The sequence below is a fragment of the Canis lupus genome, chromosome 13 (genome assembly GCF_048164855.1).
Source record: "Canis lupus baileyi chromosome 13, mCanLup2.hap1, whole genome shotgun sequence".
NCBI lineage: Eukaryota > Metazoa > Chordata > Mammalia > Carnivora > Canidae > Canis > Canis lupus.
In genome coordinates, this window is record NC_132850.1 from 33,930,128 (window position 1) to 33,939,394 (window position 9,267).

The 9,267-nt window shown below is 40.2% G+C and overlaps 1 long non-coding RNA gene across 2 annotated transcripts; it reads right to left on the bottom strand.

Annotated features, from left to right (window-relative positions):
• Positions 1-1,881: 1,881 nt before the first annotated feature.
• LOC140602200 (uncharacterized) lies at positions 1,882-6,461 on the bottom strand. Of its 2 annotated transcripts, none has more exons than XR_012005171.1 (4): positions 6,311-6,461; positions 3,598-3,712; positions 3,291-3,467; positions 1,882-2,458 (listed from the first exon to the last, which is right to left on the bottom strand). It is a non-coding gene; the product is annotated as an uncharacterized lncRNA (long non-coding RNA). The 2 variants fall into 2 exon arrangements; XR_012005172.1 differs by having other exon boundaries at positions 1,882-2,549.
• Positions 6,462-9,267: the final 2,806 nt, after the last annotated feature.

The window sequence follows — 9,267 nt, forward strand, 5'->3', positions numbered from 1 at the left end:
AGAAAATGAGGAATTTACCCAGGGTCTTGCAACCAGATTTGAGCTCTCAAGTCACAGACTCCGAAACTTGGAGGCCTGCTCCTGATACTACCTTTTCCAAAGGCGCCTGCGAGACATAAAACCCTGTGGAGTTAGAAGACCATTCCGGGGATGAACAGGGACAGGAGAAAGAGAAAACAAACAAAACTTGAGGCAACTGAAGAGACCTCACATGGCTGACATACCCAGGAAAATACAGCTACATTCATTAAAAGGCTCCCTGAAAAATGAATCAAAGGACCTATTAAAACATTAACCTGCCAAATAAAATAATTTTGCTGGAATGAAAATTATCCCTAGGGGCCCTTAAGAGAAAGCGGCGAAAATGCCTTCTATGTCTGACTCTAAAAAGCACCGCACTTCTCCTTTGGCCTACACTGGCAGGAGGAAGGGGTCAGCCCACACTGCCCCTGCCCCAGCAACTGAGGGGAGCCCACTGGGCGGCAGGTGGAAGAAGCAGGAGGGCAGCTGAAGGGCTGGTTTTGTGTCTATCTCAGCAGGGCTTTTGGAACTTGATCACTTGCCCTCCAGGAATTCTCCTTGAACTTTCTATTGTTAAGCGCCAGGGCCACTTCTCCAAGCCAGGCCTCCCCTCCAGGACCTGGTTTCCTTCCTTTTTGCAGAACCCTGGGATTCCATTTACTTTGCTCTTTGTAAAGTTACCACCATATACTCTGTCTCCTCCAGGGTTCAGGCTTAGTGGATGTTTATCTGCATCTCCCCAGCTGCCAAAGACCTCTTTCAGGGTTAAAGCTTAACAGTAGTCATGGGGAAAGAGACAGATGATAAGAATCAAGTTTGGAAAATTGGAAACTTTAAAGAATCATTACAAAGTTCTTAAGTTTTCACCCCAGCCTATGGCATTTTTTTAACTTAGTGAATATGGATCTCGCCTTCCCTTCAAACTAATAGGACAGGAGGTGGGGACTTCTCAGTGGTTTCCACCCCAGCATCACCCCAGGAAATTGACAGAAATGCAAACTTTTGGCTCGAGGCCCCCTAAATCAAAAACTCCAGAGGTAGAGGTCTCTCTCCCGAGGTGGTGTCTATCTAGAAACTGATGTTTCAGAAAAACTGGTTTTAAAAAGTAGTGACAATCTCCAGATCTTGAGTTCGCACCCCACATTGGGTATAGAGATTACTTAAAACTAAAAATCTCGAAAAGTAGTGGCAAAATTCTGTAACTCGAAACCAACGAAACTTTTATCCAGGCACATGCTATCTCAAGTTAGAAATCTTTTCTCCTAAAAGAAAAAAGTTAACCCACCAACTTAATGTGCAAAAGCGGCCGGTAAGTATCAACGAAGTTTTCAGTGAGTTGTTATTTGCTTCCTTCCCTCAAGTCCTATAGTCTGGGTAAAATGCATCCTTCCCAGCTTCTGAGACAAGAACGGATAATGATGTCCACATGTTACTCTCAAGAGAGAAGATAATACTCAGGAAGCTCAGTAAAATAATCATCTAACCAAATGTTGGCACAGTCCGTGGTTTTATTTTCACTTCTAAGGAAAGCAGCAACTTGACCTTTTTAAGGGACTTGAATTTAAAATCTCAAAGTAGATTAGCATTTACATGCACTAAGTGACGTCACATCATTCATTTGACACAAGGTAGTCAACTAAAACAAAGGAACATTCAAATGGCTAGAGGAAGTGCAATAAAGAAATTAATATAGAGGTCCCACACAGAGATGCCCACCATGATTGTAAAAACTATCGTGGATTTGGATGTACCTCAGCTAGAATGAAAGGGTCGGAGCCCCGCTGGAAAATGGAACTTAGAATATACTCATTTTTGCCGGACAACAAGCTAGACTGATCCAAATTCCTAAAAAGCCTATTCTAGCCAAGAAAAAAAGTTCTCTAGAAAAAAAAACAAGAAAGGTTACGATTTGCATGTCAAATTGTATTTATTTACTGAAGGAGATAACGTAGAGGCTTCTCATCTTGTGTTCTTATCCATTTGTTTAGTAAATACTTGTTTTCCCTAAATGAAGCAGAAGCAATCTTCAGCTTAGATAATATTTACTGCTTTGATTTAGTTGAATTAATTGAATCTGAAAGCCAAGGATCCTTTATTGGCATTGGAGCTTGTGTTGAAAGCATTCCATATTTGCATATTTTGTAGTAGGGGCCTCACCTTCCAAGTCCTTTCATCCAGCACCCTGCAGGAAAGAAAGCATTTCCATCTTCTGGAAATCAGTTGTGAGTTTTGACTGTGATGCTGACCTTCAAACTCCAAGAATGGTCTCCGTGTTGTTTTTAATGTCTGTCCATTTCAAACTGTATAAAACAGTAGTCAGAGGCACAACCTTGAAGCACTCAAGGAATGGTTCTTTTCGTGGCTTTCTGCCTTGTGGTAACAAAGCTGTCTGTGCAATATGTAGGGGGTAGGGACTATGAGTCAAGAGCACTTGTATCTTTATGCAAAAAAAAAAAAAAAAAAAAAAGTTAAGTCAACTGGATAGAGAGAAAGAGCTCCTTCCTAGAGACCTTCACTTCAGAGAAGTCCTGGGGGAGGCAGAAATTTCAAGTTAGAAAGAGGCTAAAAAGAGCACTCTGGTTACATAGTCCAACTAAAGCCGAAAATCTGCCAGATAATTTCGCCCAGAGGATTTAGCTAAACAGTTAAACTCTTAACAGAAGCTTTATTTAGGCTCATTCTAACAAACATGATCAGCAGACAAGTCTTTTTTAAAGAAAGTTCTCTTTCATCTCACTAAAAAGAAGGAACACATTAAAACCAAAACAGGAACTACTTTGGCAATATATGTGTAAAAAAATAAGCACCCTATGGGGCTCTTTTTAAATTAGCCAGAGTGCACAGAGACGTCTTTGAAAAGGAAATTTCTGGGGGGAAAACACATTTCTCTTGATTTCATAAACACTCATTGTTTAATCTTCTGAAGTAAGTGCAAACTTATGATTAAGTGCCCCAAACTCCAAAACAGATGAGATCTTTTAAGTCACCTCCTGCCCCCTGTCTCCCCCGCCCGCCCCCCCCCCCCCAGACTTAGGGAGGCAGAAGCAACCTGAAAATTTGCCTGCCAGTGAAGCAAGAAGTGACCTGGGAGATCTTCATTTTCAAACTGTAGACATGTTTGGCTGCGTCCTGCACTGGTTGCACATGTAGCCAAGTTCAGCCTCGGTGCTGATACCATGTATGAATATGCTGTTTGAATTTCATGAGTACTGGACACCCTACTCCAGTTTATTTCGCTGCCTTTTTTTTTTTTTAATTGATTTACTTACCCACTCCTCCTCCATCCCCTCTCCTCTGGCCCAAGGCAGTCATGTAATTTTAGTCAGAATGCTTAGAGCCTCCTGCATCCGATTGTAGCTTCCATTCCTACACATTGTTCAGCTATGACCAAAGAGGCACTGTTTATATAGTTTTCTAAATTTGCTCCGATGAGAAAAGTCATGAGTCTGAAATAAGATCGAGATATAATCATGCAAAGTTGAGGCAACTTGACATGAAGCAAATACTTAACAGAGTTTTTAAAAAATAAATAAAAGTCCTCATAAGCCATGTAAAGAAAGTAGGAAGAATTTTTACCAGGAATCTGGGTTTGGAGAACATTGCTCTTAAGCTCTCAATAAGCAATGCTTTTACATTTGAGCTTCTTGGCATCCAGGAAAAAGAAACACAGCAAAAGTTTGCATTGCTTTTGCTAACAAAAAGAAAAAGAAAAGAAAAAGCACTCATTAGTGTTGAACTCTGATAGATGTATCAACTTATGATACAGAACAGTTTTGCATAATTTTCTAAAACATTCGGGGAAATATGCTTTGGGTAGTGCATTTTTTAAGATTTTGCTTATTTGAGAGAGAGTGAAAAAGAGTGTGGAGAAGGGTCGAGGAGCAGAGAGGGGGGAAAGGGAGAGAATCCCAAAGGGACTCCACGCTCAATGGACCTGGACACGGGGGCTGGATCCCACAACCCTGAGATCACGATCTGAGCCAAAACCAAGAGTCAGACGCTTAACCTATTCAGCCACCCAGGCACCCCAACAGGTCGGGCATTCTTGATCTGACTCTCCCAGCGAGGACTGAGAACAAGTTCACTACTAAATGTCTCATGTATGTGTTCTATGGCATTCATCAATTCATTCCACAAATTTAATTCACTAATAAAGTAATGGGTAAGCACTGGAGATAGAGCCACAAACAGAAAAGAGCTGCCTCACACTCTACAGAATCTGGCCAGAAAACGGAAATTAAGTAAGTAGTGAAAGCAAGTACATATTGGCTACTCTGAAAATCACTACGAAAGAAAAATGTAGGACCTTTGAAAGTCAAATCTAGTTGTTGAGACAATCAAAGAAACCTTTCCTACAACAGTGTCTTTAATCAGAAGCCTGAGGAGGAGTAGGAATTAAGCTGAGTGGAACCTGAGGGCATTATTAGAGTTGCTCCATAGACTAAGGAAGTGAGTTTACAAAGGACAGAGAGGTGTGCCCAAAGCAGAACCCTGGGGTCCTAGTAGGGAGAAACAGAGTAGAGACCAAAGATAAGGCTGGGAAAGTATGTGAGGTCAGGATCTGAGGCACCTTGTAGATTGCATTTAAAAACATTAATCTTATCCAAAGAATAAGGAGAGTTTTAAGCAGTGACAGACAGATTTGCATAGTAAGAGTTCCACCCATTAAGCACCACAGAAATGGATATTCTGGTATTCTGGTGAAAATTAGAAAGTGAAGATCCATTTCTATGAAGTTCTATCCATCTCTTAAGAAGCTTCTCAGATCTGGTCAAAAGTTGGATAATACTATACTTGAAGCTCCAGAAATTTAGATCAGTGATGGGCAAATATTTTTATAAAGAGCTTGATAATAGATATTTTTTACCTTTTGAGCAAGAAGATACTTTTCCCAATTCCTTATCTCTGCACAAAAGCAGCCATCGACAATATGGGCATGGCTGTGTTCCAATAAAACTTTATTTACAAAGCCAGAGGTCCTCAACTGGGCTCTTCTTCACAATACTTTGCCTATCTCTGACCTAGATCAAGAAGCATTCAAGAAGTGATCTTGACGGAGATTTTGGAGGATATGGTAACCATCCAGCAAACCAAGCTTTAATGGGCTAACTGTACTCTACTGGGGCTTTATGAGGACTGTCATGATAGGACTAAATATCAGGGACAAAACGCACCTCTGTGAGTGGAGTGAGTTTATCTTGTGAAAAAATTATCATCCATGTAGACTGTGAAGAAAATAAGCTCTTTAGAGGCAGGGAGTGATGTCTGTTTTGTTCAGTTTTGTTTTGTTTTAACCCCTTAGCTTAGTTTTGCCTAGAGCATAATATGCTCACAGATGTAACTCACAAGATGAACATTCAGTTAATGACTTTTCAGCAATAAAACTCTTCAAAAGTCATATGACTATTGGGAAACTTTTTATTCTCAGTATTGTTAAACAAAATTCAACCCAGTAGATCTAATTGGCTTTATTAAACGATTCACGAACCAGAAACAAGTAGGGAGAGGCTCCTAGGAGTTGTGCAAAATGGAAGGTTTTTATAGAAGGAGGGTGGGGCAAGACGTTATTAGCAAAAGAAAAGAAAAGATTGTTTCCAGCAAAGTCACTTTCCCTTAGGGGGAAAGGCAGGCTGTCTTTATTAGGTGGATTACCTCACCTTCCTTTGGTGGGGTAGAGGCTTGGAGAGGACCCATGTGACCTCATTGGAGGGGCTTAGAAAATTCGTGATTGACAGGTTTAGACTACAGGTCTGGAGGAGGGTAGAATTTGCTCCTAGGTTAGGTATTAAGTCCATTTGGTGACTTGGCCTAAATGACTCCATTTTGGACCTGTGTTTTCCTTTTTAACAGTATGAAGAAAAATTGCACCCGGAACACACCAAGTACCTGTAAGACATTGCGTCCACATGATCATTTCAAACAAAAACACTCACCAATTCACTCAGCAGAGTTTTGTGGTCAAGGTACCACAGGGAGCAGATTCAAATTAGATGTCCTGTTTGGATGAACCCAAACATGCTTGTGTTGCCTGTGGACACCAAGTAAGAGATGGAGACGAAACATCTTCATTTCTTACAACACTTTGGCCTGTTGGGTGCATGTGCCACCTCCATGTAGTTTGCATTGTTTGCTTTTATTTTGGCCCTAGTGATAAGTTTTCAAGCTTATTTTAAGCAAAATTTGACCTCCACACTAATGAGCTTCCCCAAAAGGATAAAAAAATCAGTGAAAAAAAAATTATGCAGAAAGAATAATAAGCTTTCCGATGTCAAATTCCCTCACTCCTTACCTGTCCATACATCACCCACAGTTGTCCAAAACTGTCCTCTGTGCTTTGGAGACAAAACATAAGGGAAGACAGAATTTGGGATAAAGAAGAACAATAGCTGTACTGCTTCAGTGGGCAAAGGGAGCTGCAGCAGGCTCTGGCCTTCAAAAACCGCGAGTCCCTCCCTTACCCCCCAGGGAGCTGGGCGGGGAGTGGGGGGGAGGGGGAGGGGCATGGTTTCAGAGAAATGCAGGATCTAGCTGGTTTGGGCAGGAATTATGTACTGCTGCCAGCCTCAGGTCCTTTTCAAGGTGCTAACAGGCTCTTGAAAAAAAAAAAGACTAAGAAAGGAGGGAGGGGAGTTTTAGGGAAGACAGGAAGCCGGTCACTTTTAAAACCCAGCTTTGGGGCGCCTGGGTGGCTCAGTGGGTTAAGCATCTGCCTTCAGCTCAGGTCATGATCTCGGGGTCCTGAGATCGAGTCCACAACGGGCTTCCTGCACTGCAAGGAGCCTGCCTCTACCTCTCTCTCTCATGAATAAATAAATAAAATCTTCAAATAATAAAAAGAAAACATGTCTTAAAAAATAAATAAATAAAATTGAGTTTCACTGAAGCATTAATGCAGTTATTTTGATTTTTGTTCAACTTGGTGCTTTTAAGCAGTTTCTTTATCAGGTCATCTTTTCTTCCTTTGGTGAGTACGATAAACCTTCACTGGATTACTATGCTTGCTTCCTTTCAAATTCTGTACTATTTTTTATGCAAACTTACTTTTCTTACAGGTGTATGTGTGAATATATACATATATGAATGGACTTGTGTGTATGTATAAATAATTATATATATACACACACATACGTTTTTTAAAAAATCTTTGAAAATGGTTTGGGTGTTTTAGGTTAAGATGTAATACATAGTAATTTTTTTCCCGTTAATGGAGATTTTTATTTTTTGAAGACTTCACTGAACACCAGGGCTTGTAGAAATGAATTGTTAACCAAGGTATAGGTCAGTTGGTTTCCTTTGTAATCCAATGTATCTTAATTTATGTATTTATAAAAATATTGTTCTCAGAAAGATTTCATTTATTTTAGACTGTAAAAGGAGTCCATGGTACAAAAAACAACCTCTGGATCTTGATTTTGGATCTAGATCATTGTGTGTCTTACATATAATAGGCGCTCCAAAACTATTTCTTGAAAACCAAGCGATTGTTCTCCCATAGCAACAACATTGGTTTTGTTAAAAAGACTCTAAACCATCCAGAAAAAAATTGTTTGAAAAGCGTCACGGTGGCACCGATGGCATAAAACACCTTCTCTTCTAGATAGCAAAAGATGCCCAGCTTGTTTCTTATGGTAGGAGAGCATAAGGAAGGCTAAATTTGCATCAAGTATTTGGATAGATGCTTCAAAGGAGAATCGGGGACAAAGAATGTTTTTAATGACATCCAAGATGAGACTTTGCTCAAAGAAGTCCGTAACTACCCAGCATTGTGACTATTGTGCTCGCCAGTGTATCCACAGCACTTAACACCGTGTTTGGTAAAGTGTGACATCAATACATATTTGAGGAATAAATAAACCCTGATTGAGATTCTGTGGCAGTAAAAGCTCTGAGGGAAGATGAAAAACCTTGAATCAATATCAAAATCATATGGCTCGGCTAAGTGGTATCTGCCTATGGAATCAAAGATTGATGAGAGATCAATCAATATTGCAGGAGTCTTCAGTTATTTTTAACTATATCCACGGTCAAAACCCCCATAGATTAAAAAGTATTAAAAGGGTCAGCAGGAGATCAGTGGTGCTTTCCACACTCCTTTTCCATGCAGAATATTAAATGGAGAAGCCAGACCTGCAACTCATTAAGAAGAAAGCTAGCTCAGAATGTGGAGTGTCAGTGGAGGAGACTGGTTGAAGGAGGTGCAGGTGAAGGTTACCCTTTTTGAAGACAGAGCTAGATACTGGGACTCTGTCTTAGGAGAGTTGAGCACAGAACTTTGTGGAGACTTGACTATTCAGAGCAGGACTTGGAGAGCTGGGGCAGCTGAAGATTTTACCCTGGGGACTTTGGCTGGGAGAAGTTAATTAATTGGTAATGCCTTGCTGCATCAGGTTTATCCATTCTTCCGAGACCATGCTATTGTGTCTTCTGAAAGCATGAGCTAGAGCCACATACACCACTGGTTTCGAGTTCCTTCCCAGAATTTTAAGCAAAGAAAGCAAATAAAATAAAAACGGATCGTGCTCTACATACAGAGTTTATCTGTGCATGCATGTGTGTGTGTACATGTAAACACCCATACACATGCACATCTCAAAGAATTATATGTGCATAGGGATAAGTCCAAGGTTAGCACCAAATGTGGACTCCTCTAAGGTTATGTTTGGAAAGGTGGGGATTTATTTTTTTTATATATCCTGAGTACTGGCTTTCCAGCTAAAAGTTAGAGTGCTGCATCATATATAAAATCAAATCCATTTGGACTGCATTGCAAAAATAAAAACCAGTAGAAGCAAAGTTAGGAGGGCCACCTGCGTGGCTCAGTGGTAGAGCATCTGCCTCTGGCCCAGGGTGTGATCCCGGGGTCCTGGGATCAAGTTCCGCATCACGATCCCCACAGGGAGTCTGCTTCTCCCTCTGCATGTGTCTCTGCCTCTCTCTCTCTCTGTGTCTCTCATGAATAAATAAATAAAATCTTAAAAAAAAAAAAGAAGAAAGGTTAGAAAATGTGCAGATCTACAAGAGTAAGAATGGGTAGAAAAACTTTCTTAAGTAAGTTAGGAAAATAAACATCCATAAAGAAAAAGATTAATATATATGACTATATATAAATGTTGTTTCTGTATAAGAAGCTTCATAAACAAAGCTGATATGAATGAGGGGTTAAAAAAGTTATAGTGACTCGTGACAAATTAGAGGTTAATATTAAGTATAGTGAACAAAAATCAAAATATAATCAGTTAAATTAAT